This window comes from Zootoca vivipara, chromosome 1, assembly GCF_965207765.1.
Source record: "Zootoca vivipara chromosome 1, rZooViv2.hap1.1, whole genome shotgun sequence".
Classification (NCBI taxonomy): domain Eukaryota; kingdom Metazoa; phylum Chordata; class Lepidosauria; order Squamata; family Lacertidae; genus Zootoca; species Zootoca vivipara.
Genome location: NC_142582.1, coordinates 83,846,541 through 83,871,265, shown reverse-complemented (window position 1 = coordinate 83,871,265; position 24,725 = coordinate 83,846,541). Strand labels below are relative to the sequence as shown.

The 24,725-nt window shown below is 39.9% G+C and overlaps 1 protein-coding gene across 6 annotated transcripts in view; it reads right to left on the bottom strand.

Annotated features, from left to right (window-relative positions):
- TSPAN18 (tetraspanin 18) overlaps positions 1 to 24,725 on the bottom strand; it is a 163,674-nt gene that overhangs the window by 31,052 nt on the left and 107,897 nt on the right. For 3 of the 6 annotated variants that reach the window (XM_035115886.3, XM_088669159.1, XM_088669167.1), the window contains 2 exons: positions 7,146 to 7,223; positions 6,710 to 6,810 (listed from right to left, as the gene is read on the bottom strand). The gene's annotated coding sequence lies outside the window, so the exon portion shown is untranslated. The remainder of the gene's footprint in view (positions 1 to 6,709; positions 6,811 to 7,145; positions 7,224 to 24,725) is intronic. The other 3 variants (XM_035115880.3, XM_035115894.3, XM_088669153.1) reach the window with 1 other exon arrangement.

The window sequence follows — 24,725 nt, the reverse complement described above, 5'->3', positions numbered from 1 at the left end:
CTGCAATCTAACCTCTCTCTCCTATACTGATATAGTTAGTTGCTTGAGGAGAAAGTTCAATCTTTAGTTAGTACTGGCAGCCTCATATTTGGCATTGTTTGGGAATTCTAAGAAACTTTTTTTTCTTTTTGCATTTGAAAGGTTTAGTCTGCCACCTTGATACAAAATGGCACCCAATTTTATCCAAACACTTGCTCATTGATCTCAGGAACCATCATGCAAAATTTGCTTATGATATCTTAAAAGTTGTCCAAATGCATAGACAACGGACAAATTTCCAAAACATGTAAAAGATCATAATAATGCAACATTCTACGGTGTTATGAGAGAAGTGTGTAGATTTGTCTACATGAACAAATGCTGAGATACTACCCACATGTTCTTCCTATGGCACCTAAAGCCATTCTTTTCAAGCATACAAAAAACACCTAGGAAGGAATAGTTGCCCACCTAAAGATCTACAATATAAAACCTGATTTTGATATAAAGCTTCCTGCTCACTCCAAGCAAAAAAGGCACGTTAGAGTATAACTTCCCATTTACATTCCCTTGGATGACCGATACTGGGGAAAAGTTGATAACCTACCCTGGGTGGGGGTGGAAATCCCTGCATATGTATTAGTTCAATGTACATGGAATCACTTAAAACGATTACGGATACAAGGAAATATTTGCCAGATTTATACCTAACAGCCATTTTCCAAAGTGTCAAATAATGTAATAAATTCTAACTTACAACCGTGTAAGATAAACTAGTGCTGTATTCCCATATTACAGATGGCAGGGGAGATGGTAAGCTTGCCTAAGGCCAGCTAATGAACAGGCAATTGAATTGACATTTGAACAAAGGACTCCCAAGTTCTAACTAATAATTCTGATTCTTAACCACAGCACAGCAGCTTTCTGAGAGCGGCATGATAGCATCAGCAGCAAATGATGTGGGGCTTTTTTAAACATTGTTTTATTTAAAAAGCGATTCTTTAAGCAATTCTTTAAGTGTTGTGAAATATTCCAAATGTGCACGACCAGAAAAGTATAGAAAGCCTGCAAATTGGAATATAACACAATTTGATTCCATCACACTGGTGCTATGTGATCTGCACTGGTTGCCAATTAGCTTCCTGGCTCAAGTCAAGGTGCTGGTGTTAACCTTTAAAACAACTTACTGGCTTGGCACCTGGGTACCCTAATGACTTTCTTTTTCTGTATGTTCCTCTCTGGATGCTCCATCCATTATCTGAGGCCCTGCTGGGACTAGGGCTTTTTCTGTTATGGTGCCTTCCCTATCAAATACCTTGTTAAGCGAAGTGAGTCAGGTTCCCCCTATTGTATTGCTTTAGGGTGGTTCATAAAGATGTGGCTCTTTAAAAGGGTCTTTGGATGACTATTATCTTTGCTAGCTTAGTTTTGCATTTATTTATTTATTTTCATATCATTTTTATTAGTTTTACAATAATACTTTCCATTGCAATATCTCCTCTTATACATTTTTGCTTTTTGGGGCCCTGACTTCCTTCAAACCTTCCTTATGGTTTTCTATCTTTCATTTCAAATTTCGGCATTTTCACTATTTATCCATTGCTTTAAAATCAAAAACATTAAAACATCATACATTCTTATTCTTATCTGCAGTGGTTTTTGTACCTTTCCTTACAAAGCTGCTTGCAATCCTACCAACGTATTTAATTGAGTACAATTGTCTTTCAAATAATTTACAAATTTGGTCCAGTCCTTGATGAACTTTTGGTCCCGCTGTTCTCGGATTCTTCCCATAGTTTTGCATTTATTTTTATTGCTGTTTGGTACCATTCTATGTTCTTAGTTCTATTTTGATTTTGTGAGTGGGCTTAATTTGGGGAGTGTTCTCCTGTATATTGTTTTGCTTCTGATTTGTTAGCCATTCTTACTTTCTATGGAAAATTAGGTGGGATATAATGGTTTAAAATACCCTAAAGCACACATTTGCAGCTAGGGAAACTCTTTTTCATGTGTTCATACTGCAATTATCCCAAGATAATTTATGACACCCCAATAAGGTCCAAATATTTACAATTCTTGTTTTGTTTTGTTTTTAAAACAAAGCTTTCCCCTTCCATGTGGTTTTCTAGCGGTCCTCATCTTCAGTGTTATTTCTTATTAGTTAAGAGGTTGTTATTTAAAGCTACTCTTTGCTTTTGTTTTGTTGGAAGACTTGGAAAGATGGGAGATCATTTTATAAACAAAACAAAAAACAAGTGTCCCTTTGGCTTGGCAAAGAATGCCCAAAGCTGGAAGAGTGGCTCTCGGGCACTCCAGCTCTTTGTAACTCCAAAATTTTGCATGCTGTGATAGAAAAATACATCCAATCCTGCTAAAAAGCAAATACACAAATTGTCTAAGGGGTTGCAGAGAATTTTTCACAGGCTGAGTGATAAATCCTTTCCCTTCACTCTCGTTATTTTTCCTAATCCAAAGAATTTGGAGCTGCTGTATATCAGCACCACAGCTCTTCTCTGTGTGACCATGGTAACTGATCTGCTTTAGTTATGCTTCTTGACGAAGCCTTTGGCAGGAAGAAATGCTCACTGCATGGGAAGAGGCACAGTGGTGGGTAGGTGGAGGAAGCCGCAGGTAAACAGTACAGCTCCACACAGTATTTTGTTTGATGCACAGCATCTAACTAGTTTGAAAATTAGACTTGACCCTTGTGTGTTTGTGTGCATGCATTGGGGGTTGGGGGGGTAAGAAATAGAGCAGGGAGAGACCAGGGATTTTGGAAGCAGACAGGTGAACACAGCACCACAGCTGCTCACAAACACAAAGGCCCTTTTCCCTTTCCAGAAAGAATATGTCTTTGCTGGGAAGAAAGTGGCAGGGAGCCACGAATTGCGTTGAACTCTACAGCATTCTCTGCATGCTGTATGGAAAAGACAGTGATACTTCTTTGCTACACTAGAGAATTTTCTTACTGCACGCATTACTGCATTACGGAAACCCACCTCGAGTGCATGTGGAAAAACAAAGGGTTGTTTTTATGGAAAGCAAACTATTCCAACAAGATTTCTCCTTGAGTGTGAAGGCTTCAGGGACAAGGAAGAGAAATGGAGACAGATGCTGCTGTATGTCTCCACTCTCACAAGGCTCAAAAGCATCCTTTGTGACTCCCAATAGAATGGCTCATCATTATAGACTTGGAGGAACAGAAGCTTTAATAAAGTGTTGAGAGAATGAAGCCGGAAGTATTTTCAAGAATCATGGGGAGAGGGGGAAAGTGAGAGAACGTTGACATTTAGGAATGCACTGTTAAAGCCAACAGACTGAAGAGACACCCACTACGACGTTGTGAAGAGACATTCCTCGTTTCTTATGCACAGAATGGAGAGCCTCTTACAAGATCATGCATTCTGCAACATGTTTTGATTCATTAAAAACAACAAATCCATTGTAGCTATTTAATTAATATGTACATATGTTTAGATTTAATTAAACTAATAATTAATTGACTAAGATTGTTTAATAAGGCAGCTCTATTAAAAGTCCTTTTCCTCAGATGCTACTGGACTATACTTTCCATCATCCCCAACTATTGGCCATGCTGACTGGGGCTGATGGGAACTGTGGTTCAACAACATCTGGGGAATCAAGGTGGGGTAAAGGCTGTTTTAAATAATGTATACAGAAACTGCAGTGAAAGTGGTTGTGCAAGCAATGTCTGTTAAGCAATTTTGCCACTTAGAATCCCACAAGCAGGGCCTGGAACCAATAGTCTTCTCCTGCTGTTGTTTCACAGGACAATCTAGTATTCAGAGGCATGCCAGTAGCCATTCATAACATCTTCCATGAATTTGTTAAATCTTCTCTCTCTAAAGCCATTCAAGTTTGAGATTTGTATTGATGCCAATAAAATCTTTATTATTATTATTATTATTATTATTATTATTATTATTATTTTAACCTAAAGTCAATTTGAAATCAACCATAATCTCTATGGGACAACCTAATATGAAACATTGGGGAGATGGAGCACTTAGTTTGAAGCAGAACATCGTTACAATAGGCATGAAGGAAAGCTAGTGGAACGAAAAGAACCAAAGGGATATGGCTCTTTCTGCTGTGTAAAGTGCTATGCATGAATTATATCTGACTGTATCTGATAAAGCGGGTTTTAGACCAATGCTTATGCCACAATAAGTAGAATTTAAGTTGCCATAAAACTCTTTTGTTGTTTTTGCTGCAGCAGATTAAATATTTCCCAGAGGTGGAACTGTGTTACTCAGACTAGTGAGGACCACTGAGATTCACTAAACCAGGAAGTTGCCTAAGGCATCCAAACTGTTTGCTGACAGAGCTATGACAGGTGGATGTTTTCCAGTTTGCCTAAAGCATCAGGCCCCCAAGAGCTGGTGCTGCTTTTTGGCTCTCAATAAGCTGCTACAGGAGGGTCTCAGATCCACCTGGCTTTACACATGGAACAGTTCTGCAAAGAAAGATCACAGCCAAACCTTACACTGCTATGAAACAAAAGGTAAAAATGGTCTACTGTATTTCCCGCTCATTAAACAACAATGGTATTTTGCGAAGGTTCAGTAAGCAACAGCAATACAAAGGTCCTATAGATTTACCAAAGCAGACATAGGAAGTCCTCTCCATGACAAGATGCCAAAATAATGCATACACGTTTCAAGGGATAAGTATTGAGGTTTTCATATTTGTGCAAACCAACAATGTGCAAGGGCCGTGTACTCCTTTCTCTCTCCTTTACCCACACCTAGGCCTCTCTTAACTTTTCAAATCAGTTATTAAATCTCTGAGTTAATTGCTATAAACCTAAGTCATCAATATGCTTTACATAGATTGATTCCAGGGGAGAGCATAAATGGTAAAATTGGTATTCATAGTTCTGGTCCAGGTAGTCTAGTTGTTGGAACTGAACTATGGTAATGTTTCTCACCACATGACCAGGCTCATGTGATCTCTACACCACCACTCCTTTACCTAGGCCAGGGGTTCCCAACAAAATTTTCTCGAGGACCCCTCATCGAGCCGCTATTGTGACAAGGACCCCCATTAATTCCTAATCCTAAAATTAAAAAGTGAGAGCCAAATTAAGAGTCTTTTATATTTATACGTTTTTTACAGTTACAATGGAGTACTCCATCAGTATACAGTTAGTTTTAATTTTCAGTTCTTAATGAAATGAACCACTTTTTAACCAACGGTCCATTTTTAACTACGCGAACTGTAGCTTCCGCGAAAAACAACGCTTTGTTTACAAACACTACTGTTTTGCAAAGAGGCAGCACGCGCCAGGGAGGAGGGAGGGGAATGGAGAAGACAGGGTACCTGCACAGTAGCGCACAAATGAAGCCGACGCGCACAAAGCATCTTGGGGAGGTGAGCATTAGTAGAATGCACGCGCTGCCTCTTTGCAAAACAGTAGTGTTTGTAAAGCGCCACCTAACGGCATACAGCAGAACTACTGCCTCTATCTAATTCTAGTTTTGCGCTAGACTCTGCTCATGCAGGAAGCGGCCAAAACAAAAAATCTGTTATCATACGAAATATATTTAATATATTTTTTATTCTAATAGCATCTTGCGGACCCCTCTGGCATAGCTCGCGGACCCCTGGGGGTCCGCGGACCACCTGTTGGGAACCACTGACCTAGGCAAAGCAAAACAGTTCGTTGCTTTAGCCCTCCCCCCCCCAAAAAAAACCCAACAACTGAGGATCTATGACAGCCAAAGTCTGGGGATTCCTGATCTATGATCTATGTACCTGTGGTTGCTAGACACTAATGAAAGTTGTGTTTTTCAGTAGAAAATAACTGAAGACTACAGCTTGATGTAACAATGGTCATTTGAATTAGAATGATTTTACACCAATTAAAATGGGATCAAAGTATGCTTTCTTGTCCTTCTACCTCCTCCTCCCAAAGTCAGTCAGTCAATTAGGTCTTCAGGGAGACAGATGGAGGCAATTCACACATACTTTATTTCCAGAAGCATCCAGCAAACACAATCCCCAAATGTAATCAATTTCAACCCACTTGCACCCTACCCTATTCCCATGATTCTAACTAGGCCTCTATGGTTGTGCTTATGATGTGTCATGAATGCAATACTCCAAATATTTTCTCCACTGCAGTTTCAACTTTTTGGAGAAATTGGATATTGATGGGCCAGATACTGCCTTGAGCTCACATTGCACTAGGTGTAGGGGAAAGGGTCCCAGAAAGCAGTTTTCATCTCTGCATCCACACCACCATGTATTGCTCCCAGAGCAGCTACTGAATATAAAGACCAACTTAGATATTGTTCACCCCGACTTCATACAAGATGTTATGACTTCTATTCTGCAGAAATATACAGCAGGGGGGAAATGAAGGTGCTCCCTCTTTCAACACAGGAGCGTGACGTTCCTATGAAGACTATGCAAATGCAGCACAAGGTATAATGAAAAACATTTTCCTTCTTTATCATTATATCTCTTAGGTCAGGCATAGGCAAACTCTGGCCCTCCAGGTGTTTGGGACTACAATTCACACCATCCCTAGCTAACAGGACCAGTCATCAGGGATGATGGGAATTGTAGTCCCAAACATCTGGAGGGCTGGAGTTTGCCTATGCCTGCCTTAGGTTAAAGTGGGCCTTAGGAGACAGAACATGATGATGATGATAATAATAATAATATAAAGTGTGTGAGTGAGTGAAAGCACTCTTGCTCATACCCTGATAATTTGATTCAGCAGGAAATTGTATTTCATCTACTTCACAGCAATGGTCTATGGTCCAACATTAGGAAGGTATTGCTTCACGATGAAAGTCAAGTCTGTAAAAGCCAGGTACGTGTTAGTTAGAATCATGAGACCTTCGCCATTTCTCAGGCTGCTAATTCTGATAGCCCTTTGAGACTAGCATTCTTGTTTGAACAAAATTAACAAATTCCACATCGGGGTGTGTGTGTCTTTCTAACCCACCACTGGATAACACGTTGATGACAGCAAAACCACTTGGAAAGTAACACATCTATCTGTACAGTGTTTTCCTCATAATGCTCCTGTAGGAATTATGGCTTTTGTGGGGATACTTGCTTAACGGGAAACAGTTCACTTACTGTTAGGGGAGGAAATAAGAAAACACTCTTTGACAATTCAAAACTCTCACCTACTCAGCTCTTGGAATGTTTCTTTCAACCTTTAATGTTTTATACGTCCCATGTATATTTTATTGGCCAAGCTTGTCCTATAAGAAAGAAATATTCAATTAATGCACAAGTCAATAAAACACAATCACATTAAATAAACCATTTATTAAAACACACCACCCTGATGAATACACTTAGTCTAATTGCATGCTTAAATTGGTGTACATTAGCACTAATGAAAAGCTTTTAGCACCCACTGAAGCATCCTACTCCTCATAACCCGGCTCATCAACCTTTGGGTTGGTTCATGTTCCTTCTGACATACATCCCAAGCCACATTTTGACATTTCGCAAGAACCTACCCATTTACTCGGAAATTGAAAGAGACATAAATAGCTTTACAAATACAAGTTGTAGTCTACCAGGAATTTGTGTTATGCACACACTATTAAAATGCTTGAGAACTTCATATATCTGAGATTGTAAAACATGTTAAATATTAGAAACTCTACATAAGTGGCAAACACTATAAAACAAGCACAATTCACGAGAAATGAATGGAAGCTATACATGTATAGAGAAGCATATACTCATGCATGTTTTATAATAATTACATTTTCACCTTCATTTGTCTCATCTAACCAACTATACTTACGGTAGTTTTCAACTAAATTTGCAAAACGTAAATTACTTAGGCATTGCTTGGAGTGGTTCCAGTAATGACATAATCATAAAACTAATCATATACCAATTATTATTAATTTACCTTTTAACTATGTGATTGTTCTAAATCTGCACTGTTTGGCTGCAAGCAATCTATTAAGACAATTTGTGATCCTATCTCATTATGTCTGAAAACATTATGTCCTAGATGCTTTATAAGCTTAAAACTAGGATGTCCATAAATATCTGGAAGCCATGATCGGGTCCTATATCAGCATCTGAAAAGTTGATCTGTGGGCTGGGGTGCAGGGAGGCATAACAGAGCCTGAATATTTGATGTTTGGATAAAAAGCGATCGCAGAGAGAAAGGGTTCATTCATTTCAAATGTCAAAGGATATTTATAGTTTTCCAGCACAACCCACCAGGTATCTTCTGTGCAAGTTCCATTGAAATCAATGGGGGTTTCAAAAGGAGTATGCAGATATGTCTAAGCTGCAATTGTTTATGCCTTGGTTTATTGTGGTGCTTGCTCTTTCGCAGTTCCTATGTGTCCAAACTCCCTCCTTTCAAGAACACTGGCTGTGTTGGTTTGTTTTAGGTTGAATTAATTTCTAAAATGCATTTTTGAAATGGATAGTTTTGCTGGGATGTTTTTACGTCTTTTTTTAAAAAAAGAACTAAAAAATTAGGGAAGAAAATGTATAAGGAGGTAATGAAGCTGCTGGTGCTATGAATGGTTTGAAGCAAGCTTTCCTACTCCAAAGAAATAAGGCAGGGAACTATCTACATTCGAATGAAGAAGCAACCAAAGACTACAAGCTCTTGTAGGTTGCCTACATACTAACCTTCCTCTTGATTTGGGTGGTCTAAATATTCATAGTTTAGCATGTTATGGATTATTTATTGCTTCATGAATAACAATTGATGTCAAAAGTCACTTCTCTGCCCGTTTTGTTCTTTTCTATAAAGCCGCATACCTATCTATAGCACAAAAATGTCGCTTTCCTCAATCCAGAATCATTCATGCTCATCCTCAACATGCTGCTTTCAATATAGACTGGTTTTAAATCCTGCTGCCCACAAAGGTGGGTGTAGTTAAACTCTCCCCTTGATTAGGTTTCCACACCTTTTCCTCCTTGCACATGCCCCCAGCAAATGAAGAAGTGTGATTGTGATCTCCGTATATGCCCACCAACATTATTTGTGTGGATACAACCCGGCCCCCTCCCTCATTGCCAGAACCACCTACATCTGTTTTCCTCCAATTTCAAATGGATACAGTATGGAGTACTGTATTGCAGAATGAATCTTCAATGAACTTTCCTGTATAGAAGTTTCTCAAGAATCACTTTTCAGAGGCAATAATAATAATAATAATAATAATAATAATAATAATAATAATAATAAAAACAGGTGTAGAAAAAGTAGTACTCAAGTCTCCATGGATTCCAGAATAAAATATTCTGCATACACAGACCCAGAGTTAAGAAAAGTGGCAACAAAACAGCCAAGGTGAAGTATATTGTAAAATGTTTCTCTAAAAAGACACTGACTTTAACAACAACCTAGAAGTGTAGAATATTTCCTATTCAAGGGGTAAGTGCAGACTGCACAAGCTATTTATGAAAAAGCAATTAAAGCATTGAAGGAAGTCATGCAGATAAAACAGAAAAACAAACCTGCCCTGACTCTGGTCTTCTACAACTCCCATCAGTTGTAGTAGGGCTTGTTAAGGATTGCTAGGGCTTGTTAATGGCTTCAAGCTACAAGAAAGGAGATTCCAACTGAACAACAGGAAGAGCTTTCTGATGGTAAGAGCTGTTCGACAGTGGAACACTCCCACAAGAGGTTGGATGCTTTAGTTGCGATTACTGCAGGGGGTTGGACTAGATGACCCTTGGGATCCCTTCCAATTCTATGATTCTAAGGAGATATTCCCAGTAAAGAAGTGACCCACCTCACTAATCTCCTTTTGTTTACACAACTCAAGACTTTTAAGTTTCCTTGTTTAATTGGCTGAATCAAGTTTCATTTACTGCAACTTCACAAGCACAGAAAAAGGTGCTGCTTAAAAAATAGGTTAATTTTTTCCTACAGAGATGTAACTGCTTCACATAAACCTACTATTAGGGATATAAAGAGACTGATATGATTCTTATTCCTGCTGTGTATGAGAGAGAAAGTGCCTATAATTATATTGCTGCCAGTACTCAGAGGTGCATGTGGGAGTGAAAAAATGTTTTCTCTTAGCTCACAATATTTTGAAGGATTTACTGCACTTCTGAGAGGAAGAAACTTCGGTGCTGCACCAAGCAGCAGGTGCTGTGTCAGCTGAGGAGATGATAGGAATCATCCGATGATGGTGCACAAGATCAATTACTCTCTCTCTGAGGATCAAGCTGAGGAGAAAGTTTTGCCAAAAGGATTGACTTCTTTTAAAACAAAGAACTATGATTTGGTCATTGGAACGAACCAAACTACTTTTCCTAATTGTCAACTCTGTTGCTTTCCTTAATTACAATCTCAAGTGGAAACACAAGATGTTGCAGGAGATGCCAAGGTGATCAGGCCTCCCCCACAACTATTAACCCCAGTGACATTCTCTCTCTTGGCTCGGAACCAGCATTTGACCTCCTCTTACTCATTCAGACTCTCTCTCAGGCTGTCTTTAAACCCAAATCCCCCAAACTACTTTTGTAACAAACAAACAAACAAACAAAACAACAAAACAACAGATAATAATAATGATAATGATAATGATAATAATAATATTTGGCCTGCAATCCAAACACCAGGTGCTGACTGGTGAGGCTTTGTAGAGCAGCAGGGCCACTTCCCTATTCACAGCTGGCAAAGCGACTCGGCCTGCTCTGTGCGTTATTCCATTGGCGGTGGTTGGCAGAAGGCTGACTTGGCCAGCGGATACCTACTCAATCCAACCTCACACCTCCCAGCCTGGTGCCTGGAAGGGGTATTGGTTTGCTGGGTTCATTGGTTTGCAAAACCTATTTATCATGAATGCCTTTGGAAGGGTCTAAAGACAATCTTCAGCCTCCCTTGTTCACTCTTTTAAAAATGTTGTATGTCTGACAATATACCGCAGTTACCTGCAATTTGGATCATAGCCAACTGATACCAACCAATTTAAATTGTATTTTTTAAAAAAGTGTGCATTTGAATTAACAAACACAAGTATGAAGGGACTGAGGCTTTTGCCTGTTTCTGTGTGACGACTCTTTGGCTCTAGGTATTGGCCTTGTCTTTGAAAAATGTGTCTTTCTGATGTAAAGTCTTATCAAAAGTCTCGTCCTTGCTAAGCAAGGACATAGGCAAAGTTTCATTTAATCTCTTTCAGATGTGAAGTTGCTAAACAGGGTGAATCAAGGCTCAGACTGATGATTCTTTTTTACATTCCAAACATCTGCCTCCTATTCCTAACTTGTTTCCAGTGCCTGCACTGATGGTTTCCCGCTCTCACACAAATTATATTTTACAAATCATTTAAAATCTTAACCTTTAGAGTAGTGGTGTACATACAGCTCTCCACTTCCTTACCAGCAAGTAGGACAGGTTGTGACCGTCTTTCAGACAATGAAAAGAATCTTCCCACCCCGATATAATTTAGAAGGCAGATTTGTTTTGGAGGAGAGGAAGAGCTGGGGTGATTTGGGAAATTATACTTTGTGGGCAAGGACAGTTCCCCCTGAACCTGCTGCAAAGTACTATGTTCCTGAATGGTTCTAGGTGTTTTCAGAGGTCTTCCAACCAATCAGAAGCTTCTTTCAGTGGAATGGACAGGGGAGTTATTTTTTGGCAATTCTCCCTGCTCCATGCATTGCTTCTGAAGGGTAAAATGAGAAGTACCTGCTGGATTAGGCCAATGGTCTGTCTAGTCCACCATCCTATTCTCACAGTAGCCAAACACATGTCTGTGGGAAGCCTGCAAGGAGGACATGAGCGCAACTGCCTTCTGCCCATGTGTTCCCAGCAACTGGTATTAAGAAGCGCACTGAGCCAATTGATACAACCCACAGCTCTGAGAAGCTCTTGGGAGGTTGCCAGTTCTACACGTTACGTAGCTTTTTAATTGTAGTTTTTGTACACATATAAAGTAACTGAGCAGGAATTCTGTAGTGACTACACCACAAAATTGCTGTGACAAGACTACATTACCGTGTGTAAATTCAATTAGATTCCAAAGTGAACTGTGTGACTGCAGTTGGTCCCCAAAGAACACTGGAGAAGGGACTGCATAAGGTCAGGGATCTATATACTAAATTACAGTCAATCCAACTTCTCTTTAGTTGCTAATGCTCCTGCAACAAAGGGCCCATTTGCCAGGAACAACTTATTTGGCTTGTAATGTAGAAGCTAAGGGAACTTATTGCATTGCCTGACTGCGTTTAACTGCTCAGCGTAGCTTTCTTTGCAAGGTCCCTAGAAGCACATTGAAACCTTAAAATACTAACCCCACCAGCTCCTTGTTAATATTAAACAACCCACTAGCTTTGCACATGGTTCTAAGCAAAATTAGCTCCCTCCAGTTCTTCCCTCCTGGATCTGCCCAGCATATTTTAACTTCAGAAGATTCTTGTTTTGCTTCTTTCATTAGAAAAGGCAGCATCCCAAAGGGAAGACTGCAGCACTCAAGGGCATTTTGGTGGCCCACAGCAACATTTTACACCCCTCCCCCAGCCCTTGCACTGCCTTCCCAAAGCTGGGTAAGTAAGGCGTTGGGCTTTGGGAAGGAGGCGTGAAGGCTCTGACAGGGTCCTAGAGTCCTCCCACCTCTTTCCCAAAGCCTAGTTAGCGAGTTTCATGTCAAAGTACTCTTGCGGCACATTTGGTACAAAAAGTCCAACTAAGTCCTACTCAGACCCATTGAAACTATGTTGGGCATGTGTCATGGAGATGCCAGAGAACGCAACCGAGCCAAGGGAGGGGGGGAGAGCTTAGTGTGCAGGAAACACAGGAAGAGACAGGAGAGGGAGAGGGGGAGCAAGCGGAAGGAACTCAGGCGGAGAGGACACTCCTTGATGCTAGTCAGGAGCATCAACAGCACTCCAGTTCCGGTACCAAAGGAGAAGGAATGCCTGTTCCCTCAGTGCAGGAATGGAGAGGGTTAAAACGCAGAGAGCAGGGGAGGCGCTTGGGGCTTCCCAAGCTTTTATGCTGGAGGAGGAGTCGTAAATCTCCACTTCCGGAATCAGCTACGAAGATTTAGATGCAGGAGACTATGCTCTGTACTTTGTAAATATGTACATTAATAAAGACTGTAAATATATCTTGGAGTGAGCCGAGGTATTTCTTGCGAAGGCTCCCAGACCCATGACAGCATGTCAATTGATTTCAATGAGTCACCTCTGAGTAGGACTAATGTTGGATGCAACTTCTGATGTCTGTTCAAAGCAGACAGCAGTCCTCCCCAACTTTCAACTGGTCAGTTACTGCAGTAACCTTGCATTCCACAAAGCACTTGTTTCAATATTTTAATGAGTTATCTGATAAGTTACAGAACATTAGGACTCTGGAGGAGAGAATAAATTATTTTAAAGTGAAAAAAACAAGCTACAGAGCCACAAATTTATCTGCCTGAAATGCCCATTATTTATTAGTTTGTTTAATTTATGAATCGCTTCCTATGAAACCTCTCCAAGTGATTTCACAAGACAATAACAACCATATACAAAACAGTTTCATAGAAAAAAAGGTTATATATGAAAACAATTGCCTCTATGCAAACAATTCCAATTAAATTATAATGGGTTACCCATTACATCGCACCCTTAAAAAACACACAAGTCTTCCATTTAGCTTTCATGCTCTTATTTAGAACATCATGTTATCGCCTATAAAACATGGAACACAAAAAGGCATTAGCTGTTTCTCATATGGTTTATGAGATGGAATACCAGGGTCCGGAGACAAACATTGGGACAGCAATGGCCTTCATGTCTTAGTCCCACTTCTAGACTTCCTAGAACATCTAGAGGCCCACTACTGGAAACAAGACGTTGGGCTTGGAACGCTGGACTGATGTGGCAGGGTCTTCTTATGTTTATATAAACTGATTCCAACATCTTTGCCATTTTATAAAAATAAAAATAAAAATTCTGGGGAAACGGGGACACTATTATCCTCCCCACAAACAGAAAAAAAATACAAGGCATCACTGTTTCTCTACAGTTAGCATGAGGCTATTAGCGTTTATACAACTAGAACAAATCAATACAAAGTTATCCTCGTATGTTTAGCTGCCTTGGCAACAACATCAGCACTCCACAGGGAAATTTTGTACGCTAACTAGTAACTGATGAGTCCTGCTCTTAATATGCTGAACATTCCTTAGAGTCATTTGTGAGGTTGTGAGTTGGAATTGCAAAAAGCAGTTTTTGCAACCCAGAAGAATTGCCAAACAAAATGTGGGAAAGCCAAAGACTCTCAAAAGTTTTCTCCCCCCCTTCCGTCTTTGGAATGTGCTCCGAGTGTCCCTCTTCAATAGCAAGATGTTAATTTCTTTATGTATAGAATTATTATTAATAGCAGCTCAGTTTTCCAAACTCAAATTAATTCCAAAGATGAAAAGTGATACTCTTGCCAAGCTAACCAAACATTCTTGGCTTTGATTTTGTTGTCACTCAGAAGGCCATGGATCTGTTATGTATCTATATGGAAGACACTTTATGCTGACAAGAAATATCACATTAGCATACAACTTCAAACAGTTCCTAATGTATTCCTGGAAATGCCAGAATGCTATTTCACGAATGAGAATCAGGGCCTGAATCCTAATCCTGAATTTTTGGAGGCCTGAAGTCAAAACTGATAATTAAAGATTACTCTAAAAACCCATGTATTGCTTATTGGAAAATACTTCATAACAGCATTCCCCAGTTCATTTTCTGATGTCAGGATTTTTTAAAGTTACCCATTCCAACCAAGTTTTTCCATTAATATCAACATAGCTGCAGAAGACTGGGGGGTGGGGGTGGGGATGCCCAGGATAGGACACTTCTCGGACCCAGCCAATTCTTATGACAACAACAACAACAACAACAACAAATATAATGAAAGAGGAAATGCAAGAATCTAACTGCACAAAGACTTTTTGGACAGGACACCACCTGGGCCACCAAACAAAAGCACTGAATGCATTGCATATAAAATCAGTAAGCGTTTTCTGAAATTGGCATCACTATGGTGGATGCCAAGTAAATTAGTAATGATGGGAAACTTAAAAATTAAGAGGATTTATATGCATTTGTAATTATTATCCAAAAAGCAGTAGAGATTGCCAAGAAAGATGGAGACAGTACTTTAGCACTGTGTTTGTTAATGGGTGAGCTAATACACTTTTAAGTATTTAAAACAAAACAAAAAAACAAATAATATTCTCCATGCATCAAGTATTTATAAAAGGATTCTCTGTCTTTTCATTCTAGGCAGCTAATGAAGAAGGGGACTAGAATGGCCAGGACTGTGTGTTAAGGCCTGGAGCTTATCCCAAATAATTTCAGTAGCTATAACAAATCATCTTAACATAATAAATTTCTATTATTTATTAAATTTATATACCACCCTTCATTCAAAGATCATACGACAGTTTACAACATAAAAATACAAAATGCATAATAAACAACAACAAAATAGTAACACCCCCTGACACATTTAAAAGGCCACAGATTGTTTAACAACCAATGACCTAGGCTGAAGATTTTATTGATAGTTCCAAGCATTGTTGTTTCTTTTGTTTCTTTCCTAATAAACTCCCTTTTCTTGGTTAAGACCTGAAGTTTTTCCTCTGCCTTTCCTTCCTTCAAAAGTTATTGTGGCACTCAAATACCGAGACCACGGATGAGGAACCTGTGACTCTCCAGATGTTGTTAGACTCCAATTCCCATCAACCCCAGCCAGCATGGATAATGGTTAGGGATTTTAGGAGTTGTAGTGCAGCAGTAACTGGAGGACCACAGCTTTTGCTGATCTAGACCACTGGTTCTAAGTGATACACACTAGCTCCTGTTAATTTGGCTGAGGTACTAGTTTTCTAAACCAGCTCTTCTGGACTGATAGTAGTCTACCCTCCAGGGAGAATAGAGCTGAGGACAGCAAAGAGGCTTCCATAATACTAGAATAATTTCTCAAACATCAGTTGCTCCTAAAGGAACAGCAATTAGATGTGGAATTGGGTTCAGACACAAATGTACCTGAGTAGGCATGTGTGCCAGTGTGGTGTAGTGGTTAAGCGCGGTAGACGTTTGCACATGCAGCTGCTGGGTGACCTTGGGCTAGTCACACTTCTTTGAAGTCCCTCAGCCTCACTCACCTCACAGAGTGTTTGTTGTGGGGGAGGAAGGGAAAGGAGATTGTTGGCTGCTTTGAGACTCCTTAGGGTAGTGATAAAGCGGGATATCAAATCCAAACTCTAACACCCTCTCAGAAGCAAGGTTAAATGAAATGAAACACAGCAACTATGAGGAGGATAACAAGACTGGCACAGACAGAATTTCAGTTGCAATAAATATTATTAGCTGTAATATTGCAAATTTACAGTGTTACTGCAATGGTTATTTAGAAGCAGTCCCACCACTAACTGCACAATAATAAACAGTATAACAGTAAAACAACTATGTATTTATTTTAGCACCTAATGGATGCTAAAATCAGCATCCAACATGTATACATATTGCAGCTTATGGACAGAAGGTAAGAAAGTTATCATCAAAGGAATAAAACGGGGTGGCTCATTAAGCTGATTTTGCAACTGCCTTGACTGCATTTATGAAATGGAGTGTGCATTCTAAAATTAGATGAGAGAGTATATAGCACTGGGGAAAGAAGGAATAGATACAGTTTGTGCTTCAAGGCTGATATCCTGCACTTAATTACGCAGACATAAGTCCCAAGGAACTGAAGAGAACTTAATGCATACATGTCTATGGAGCTTACGTTTGGAAATGATTCAAAGTATACACTCAAATAAATTACTCATTGCCAAATGCTTGAGAAAGGATTCATAACAAGATGATTTTTTGTTTTTACTATGAATATAAAAAGGGCGATAGATTTACAAATAACCCTTTGAATCAGGAAGGACTGGTCACAAACAATACAGAAAGTGATCAATAGTATCTGAACAAAATGGGAGGCACAATTATGGTTGTTTACATCCAAGCATGGAAGAATCAATGTCAATGTAAACAGGCCTCTTAACCTTCTCCACAATGAAAAGGTGGTGACTGAGGTCTTAAAAAGTCAACTGAAATTGATTCTAGTCAGCTGGTATGAATTAGAAGGGTATAACTCCCAGCAGCAGCAGCAGCATTTACTGCAGATATTCCCAGCTCTAGCCAATGTGGGAAATACCCTGATAACCATGACTAAAGTTCAGAGTTATTTTAGAAATTTTCAGTAAAAAATAAAATTGAAGTTAATAGACAAGTCTCATTTATCTAGTTGTTTTCATTGTGTAGGAGTTCCTGCATACTCCCATATCCCAACCTGATTTCTCAAAGGAAAAAAAAACAAAAACTTTTCAGCTACCTATTTAGTTAACAGAAGGCGGAAAGCAAACTCAGCATACACACCCTTTGTGTGCAACAGGAGAAAGAATGCATAAAGTTTAAGTCACTGTTTCCAGTTCACAACTCATGGGCTCAAGATATACCTTGAGGATGACAGGTGTTACTGGGGCAGAGAAGGAGCATCTCCACCCCCATCATTCAGCCCAGACACTGAGGTCCTCCTCCGAGGGCCTTCTGGCAGTTCCCTCACTGCAAGAAGTGAGGTTACAGGGAACCAGGCAGAGGGCCTTCTTGGTAGTGGTGCCTGCCCTGTGGAACACCCTCCCATCAGACGTCAAGGAAATAAACAACTACCTGACTTTTAGAAGACATCTGAAGGCAGCCCTGTTTAGGGAAGTTTTTAATGTTTGGTGTTTTATCGTGTTTTTAATATTCTGTTGGGAGCCGCCCAGAGTGGCTGGGGAAACCCAGCCAAATGGGCGGGGTATAAATAATAATTTTTTATTATTATTAGTCTTAATCAATCTAATTTGATGCTTTTAGAACATGCCATTTTCTGCATGCACACTCCCTGCTTTTCATAATTTTGAATCTCAGTTCTTTACATTTTCCATGTGGTTTTGTTCCAGGTACTTCCACATCAACTGCAGCAGTAAAGTAAGTACGAATGTTCTTTAAAGTAATTTTTGTTAATGGTCCTGAAATGAAAAGAGAGCGAGCTTATTTTGGAACGTATCCTAGTTTCCTCTGTTATTTTCACAGACACCTAATGATCAGCCTAACAGCGTCTCTCACTGAAGTTGTAATAAGCTTACAAATGAAGTCGTTCAGTGCATATTAAAAGGCAAGGGATGTTCCTATTGATTGTAGTATTTGCGGGAAAATCTGTGATCATTGTTTTGTTGCTTGCACAATGGCAATTCAGATGTGCTGCTGGGAGCCCATTCAGCTGACAGGGGCTGTGGAATTTGGAGGCATCTTAGAATACCATGGTAACAAATTCGTCTCCACTTTTGGGAGCACAAAATCAACGGGGATTCTTGTTATCATCAAGCCTAGTTGAGCATAGTTCTGTGCTTCTAGGAATTAGGAAATGAAAGAGGTCTAATTAAGTTGTTCCCACAAGAGCCTTGACCACATTTATGAAGTGGAATGACAAAGCTCTAGACTAGACCTCCATAAATCCAGTGGTGAATGTCAAAATGAACACAGGGCTCCCTTTGTTATTATCCCTCTGCAAAGCTTAGTCCTCAGGGCTCAAAGAGCCATCTGCTCTATTTGGTCTTCATAATGTATTTTCAGCAACAGAGTGGCACTACTTAAAGAGAACAAACTGTATATACCTTCAAATGCTCATACATTGTTTTTCTAGGATTCTGTTTCACACTTTCAAGATTTCTGGAGGCCTCGTAAGAAGATCACTGCTATTACCCAACTTCCTAGGTGTATCTCTTTTTTCAAAATGAGTGATGATAGTTTCAACTCTCATGAAGAGGATTCTCAGCCCATTTATTAGAACAGTAGTTTTCTTTTCCACAAAATCCCCCCCCCCAAAAAAAATCCATCATGGAATTCCACAGAAATAGCCAAAACCCCGAAACACAGTCACCATAAGATATAAAAGCCATTAAAAATAACATGAGTAAGGAAATTATTTAGCAATCAGAGACTGCTTATCTACGTTTTCTGACTCTCCAAGGCAGATCTGAGGTTCTGGGAGCAGTACAGTTAACTCTGAACCAACTCTGTTCACCTCACACAAAGCCCAAATTGCTCTTTTAAAAATCCACATCAGTTTTCAGTTCAGGCTTTGTCTGAAGCAGATGCCCACTTCTTACATATTGGAGCCAAATAAATGAGTAAATAAGAATAGTTCTCATTGGTTTTCACTAAATGTAACAATCATGATCTGAAGTAGAAGGGAAATCTGCATTGCTGATTAACTTCTGAAGACAGTCCTGCTTTCATAACCCTACATATATAAAGAGAAAGAGAAAGAGAAAGAGAGAGAATTCTTTTCATAAGAAAAAATGCTTTTTTTGTTAGGCTAAGTGGCAGATCCACAGTTCTTGAAGAGAACTGCAAACTCCATTTTTAAAAAAGACAACAACGACACAATCTTTTAAAAATGTCAATATATATTTAACCCTGAGTGCTTTTAGAGCCCTTGTGCCTCTACTGACTTCTTTGAGATTTCAATATTGATTGCTGACGGAAGAGTGCTGGCATTGGTCTGGGTTTCTTTTCATTTTTGAATGTGTTTTATGGATTTTCATAAAATCATACAAAAAGGACAACAAAGACATGCAAGTGAACACGTAACCCGCTCCCCATGGGTGCTGGCATTAGTTTCCCCCTGCTCCACACTGTCACATGACTGCCATGTAACTTATGTGATGAAATGTAATAGATCAGTGTCATCTTGCATCCACAAGACAATACTCCCTCTAGAATCATTGGCAGAAGCCAGCTTCCTTTAGACCTAAATTTTGTTGATGAAGCGGTTCACTCTTGAAAAATCTCTGGCAAGACTGGGGGGGGGGGCAATTAGTGTCTGAGAAAGGAAAACATCCTTTGCTCAGCAAGAATTAAAGTTCAATTGGCTGCTTGCATGTGCCTTTTGTCTTGGGACAAAAGTCTATCCTGATAGGATATTTCTTTATTTGGGCTTAAAAATGAAATCTTTAATTTGCCAATATAGTTAATTGTTTGAATGAACCTTAACTCTTCTTTACTCAGAGGGGCGCAGCCAGCAGCCCTGCAAAACAAAGAAAGAACTATCTGTTTCCCTGCCATCATCTTGTTTGATTCTGTTCCTGTAAGGATAGTGATCCAATCCTTACAAGAAGAGGAGGAGGAGGAGGAGGAGGAGGAGGAGGAGGAGGAGGAGGAGGAGGAGGAGGAGGAGGAGGAGTTTGGATTTGATATCCTGCTTTAACACTACCAGAAGGAGTCTCAAAACGGCTAACATTCTCCTTTCCCTTCCTCCCCCACAACAAACACTCTGAGAGGTGATTGGGGCTGAGAGACTTCAAAGAAGTGTGACTAGCCCAAGGTTACCCAGCAGCTGCATGTGGAGGAGCGGAGACATGAACTTGATTCCCGAGATTACGAGTCTACCGCTCTTAACCACTACACCACACTGGCTCTCAAGTCTTCCCATAGAGACACGTTCCTTTACAATAGCTCTGGTGCAGGTCTATGACACTGTGTACACATCACCATTTACTCTGGCTCCACTGCAGCCATTTGAAGTTGAGTGCACAGGACATTCACCAGAATCCATATGTATCCTGTATCCTGTGTAATATGTTCCCCCTCTAACTGGCTTCCACCTGTTGTGAAAACGTAAGCTGCAGTTATGCATACATTTCAGACAGCCATTGCACCTGTGCAGATGACAGCTTCCATGAATAGGCAAGAGGATATTTTTGCATGTACAGGGAAACAAAGCAGGTACTGCACATCAGGCAAAGACACCATAGCCCCCTCTCTAGTGTGTACAGCAAGTGAAAGTGAAAGTGTTTGTGTGGTTGGGGGGGGGGGAGAACAACCTCACTTTGTTCTAAGCCACTAATGTGCACATGGCCTATCACAGGAGTGTCAGAACAATCATGGCATTTAGTTGAGAAAGTTATCCATTATGTTACAATTTGTTTCTTGATGGAATCTTGCTTGAACTTGCAACATATAAGCATGCAGAGTTGTTTGTAAAAACAGATTTCTCTTTCCTTCTCACTGAAGCCCCTGAACCTCCCAAAAAACCTCTTTCAGGCATTACCCCTCTACTATGGGGGCTACAATGGGGAGGGACCATCTGAAGTTGGGCAGAGGAATCTTTCTCCACTTGGAGCTCAGCTGGTACAAGATCTCTCTGCCTAGTTTTGGTTCATCTCCCCTCTCCCACTGCAACTCTATATGACAAAGCCTGACTGTTCAGAGAGGGTTACCCTCTGGAAAAATTGGAAGAATATTGGAGCTGTACAGGAAAAGGGGAGAGAACTATCCTCCAGTTCTGAAGCTTTTGGAATGACCATCAGACCAGTTGTCATTCGTTTAATCTAGTATATTTTATTGACTCTACACCTGTTTAAGTCAAGGAGGAATTTCTTCTTCAATCACAACAAAGATAATGTTGCATTTCCCCTTCAAAAGGAAAATGGCAAGGAAATAGAAGAATAGGAGTTTAGTGTAATTTTGTGGCCGACTCTGTTCAAGTAGGAAACAACTTTACCAGGAGAGGCTTCTGGTTTGGATTTTTAAAAAGTGTGTCATGTCCAAAGCACTTTGAGTCAAATTGGCCCACTACACAAACATACACATATGTATGTGTGTCCTATATGTGTCATGTCATATAGCAACATTTTTATTACACATTTTGATGTCACCACAGCCTTAGAAACAGTGGTAACAAAAAGAGTTGCTACTATAAATGGCAAAACATAAGAAATCACAGGAATGAAAGGCTGTGCGCTGTCAATTTTTCACAACCATAGATTACTATAATTTTTCAAGATTCCTAATGTACGCAATTTATAACCAATCACCCATTTTAGCTGAGCTGTATTGTAAAACTGGGGCACGTGTCACCTGCAGGCTGCACTTTGACCATTTCAGCTTCTAAGTGCTTTTACTCACTGCAGCTGAACATGTGTAGTTGACAAAGTCAATTTTCCCTCTGTCAGTTTGATGAGCCCCAAGTGCACTGAAGGATGAAGAGATGCAATGTTTCTAAGGGGAACATCACAGCTGGCGAAAGTGGAGCGTGCTCTTCACTGATGCTTTGCTTAGTTGCAAAAGCTTGGTCATGAGGGTTCCCCCCCCCCTATTTCTCCATCAACTCCAAGTTTGGGATCTCAAATGATAAAAAAAAACTCTCTTGACTTACTTGCTGATTCAGGCCATTGCTTTTGCTTCCTACATTTAGCAGTCCTGTCATTAACTCTACGTTGCAACACTCTATTCTGTGCACTGCATCAATTCATGTAGCCTCTTTGGGGAATTCAAACAGCAACATGAAAAGACCCTTCATGTTTTGTTCTAGGAGGAAACCACAATCTCTGCTTAAAAGCCCATATCACAATTTATAAGGTACAGTTGAGCCCACAAAGCTATGTTTCTTTAAAAATCTGATTACTTTGTTATTGATTGTTTACTGATATTTTAAAAACACAGAGGCTGCAAATATTAATATGGCAGAGGTGCCATATTAAGTTAGTAGGCATGCTTTAGTCCCACTGAAATAAATGGGGCTTAAGTAAGTCTGGATCCAACCCTTTCAGTGCTATAGTTTATGGACATTAATTGTATCAACTAATACCTCAGTGAAGCCCATACCAACTCAACCACCACCATATTTAAAATATGGTTCTCTACTGAACTCATGATCTATGTTTGCTGGCTCCATGTCCAACTTAGAATGCTTGGCAACTGGGGTCTTAAATTGCCCAGAGGTCCACCCCGGTTCAGACATTATTCTCAACAATGTTGAGAGTAGTTGGAGCAGGTAGTTCTACTACTGTTAGTAGTAGTTGGAGCAGGGCTAAATGTCTCTCCAAGGTCCCACCGAGCACACTTTCCCTCATCAGGTGAGTAATATTTGGAAAGAACTATAGAGGACATTACTGTGTTTTTAAAATGGTAGGTTGTATCCACTGCTAGTCCTACTCAGACTACAGTGGTACCTCTACTTACGAATTTAATGCGTTCCAAACGCACATTCGTAAGTCAAAAAAAAAATTGTAAGTTGAATCCCATAGGAATGCATTGGGAGAAAAAATTCGTAAGTTGAAGCAACCCTATCTAAAAATTTGTAAGTAGAAAAAATCCTATCTAAACCGCATCCAAGATGGCGGACGGAGCTCCGTTTGTAAGTAGAAACATTCGTAAGTAGAGTTATTCGTAAGTAGAGGTATCACTGTAGATCCCTTGAAATTAATAGATGTGGCTAATGTAGGTCTATTGGTTTCCATGGTCTACTCTAAGTAGAAGTTAGACAGCAATGAAACAATCTTCTTGTCACTCACAGAGAAGCAGGATATGTAAGATCCTCACTTGTTAAGCATTTTTTTAAAAAATAAATAAAGGTTAAACTCTTCAAAACACTTTGCATGTTTTATATGTACTTTAACCCGGAGGAATTCTCATAGCTTAAAGAATGAAAAGGCTTAGGTTTATTAAACCAGACTGGCATAATTCTGAAGATTGATCACTTTGGAACCTAAGACAGTTTCCTGTTTGAAATATTTTAAAGCCCAACTGTGGTGTTTCTTCCCCAGAGTAAGGACATTTGCCTGGGGCAAGGAAGGCTTAACCTCAGAGGAGTTGACAATATCTGCCCAAGAGGGCATTTCACATTCCCATACCATAACAAGAATACATTTAAAATTTACAGCTTACAATTTCTTTCTGAGTTGAAAACCAGAAGCACTACTGTATATTGAGGGGTGATTCTCATGAACTCTTTTTTTTTAATGTGTCAAAGCCACATAACAGTTTTCATGTGCATGGATATGTATTTTAATAGATCCGAATAGCACTGGGACTGCGGTTGAGCACAGCCTGGGTAATATTCTGATCATTCATTAACTTGCTTCTATGGGCATTTCTACACTTTTTGCTGCAAACCCAATGACACACCCATGTTACTTCTGTTTGCTGCATCAAACTATAGATGGCCATCCCCTCACCCTTTAATACTCATGCACAGATGTCCTGGGGAAAGATTACCAGATGCAAATGGCAGAAATGAATTTTTAGCATTTGCCAATTCTGATTTCTTTAAATCCATTTCAATTTTTCATTATAATTACAATCTGTGCCTTTGGTCTTTTTACGCACCACTCACCAATGGTTGATTGGTCATGTGCTACTACAGTTCTGCTCCAACACATTACTGGGGCTCTCTAGGTTTCCTTTTATATGTGGGGTGCTAGTGTCCCCAGTGATGTATTAAAATAAGTGGCAATGATGGCAGAAAACTGAGGGTTTTTAAAAATAAAGCTGAGCCCTATGAAGGACTGGAAAGGCTTTTGGGGGCTGCTCAGGAGTTTAAGAGGGAACTTTCCACCTCCTAGTTGAATGACAGTAAACATAACTTGCCAGTGCAATGCAAGCCGGTGGTGCTCTTGCACTGATCACTCAAGAGATCTAGACAGCACGTATTGCAGCCTGATATTGCTTGGTTTGTGCCTCCTTTCAGAAACGCAGCTTTCTCCCAATATGAAAGCTTAAGAGCATTAAATAAATTAAATAAATCAGGTTAGTTCTTTCCTCTCAATTAGTTCGTGCACAATGCAAAGACACACAAACATAACATCGGAACACACATCATTTTGCCTCTCAGATCAAAAGCAAAGACAAAAGAATTGCTCTCATTCTGCAGGGACAACACACCAGCCACCTCAGTTCTG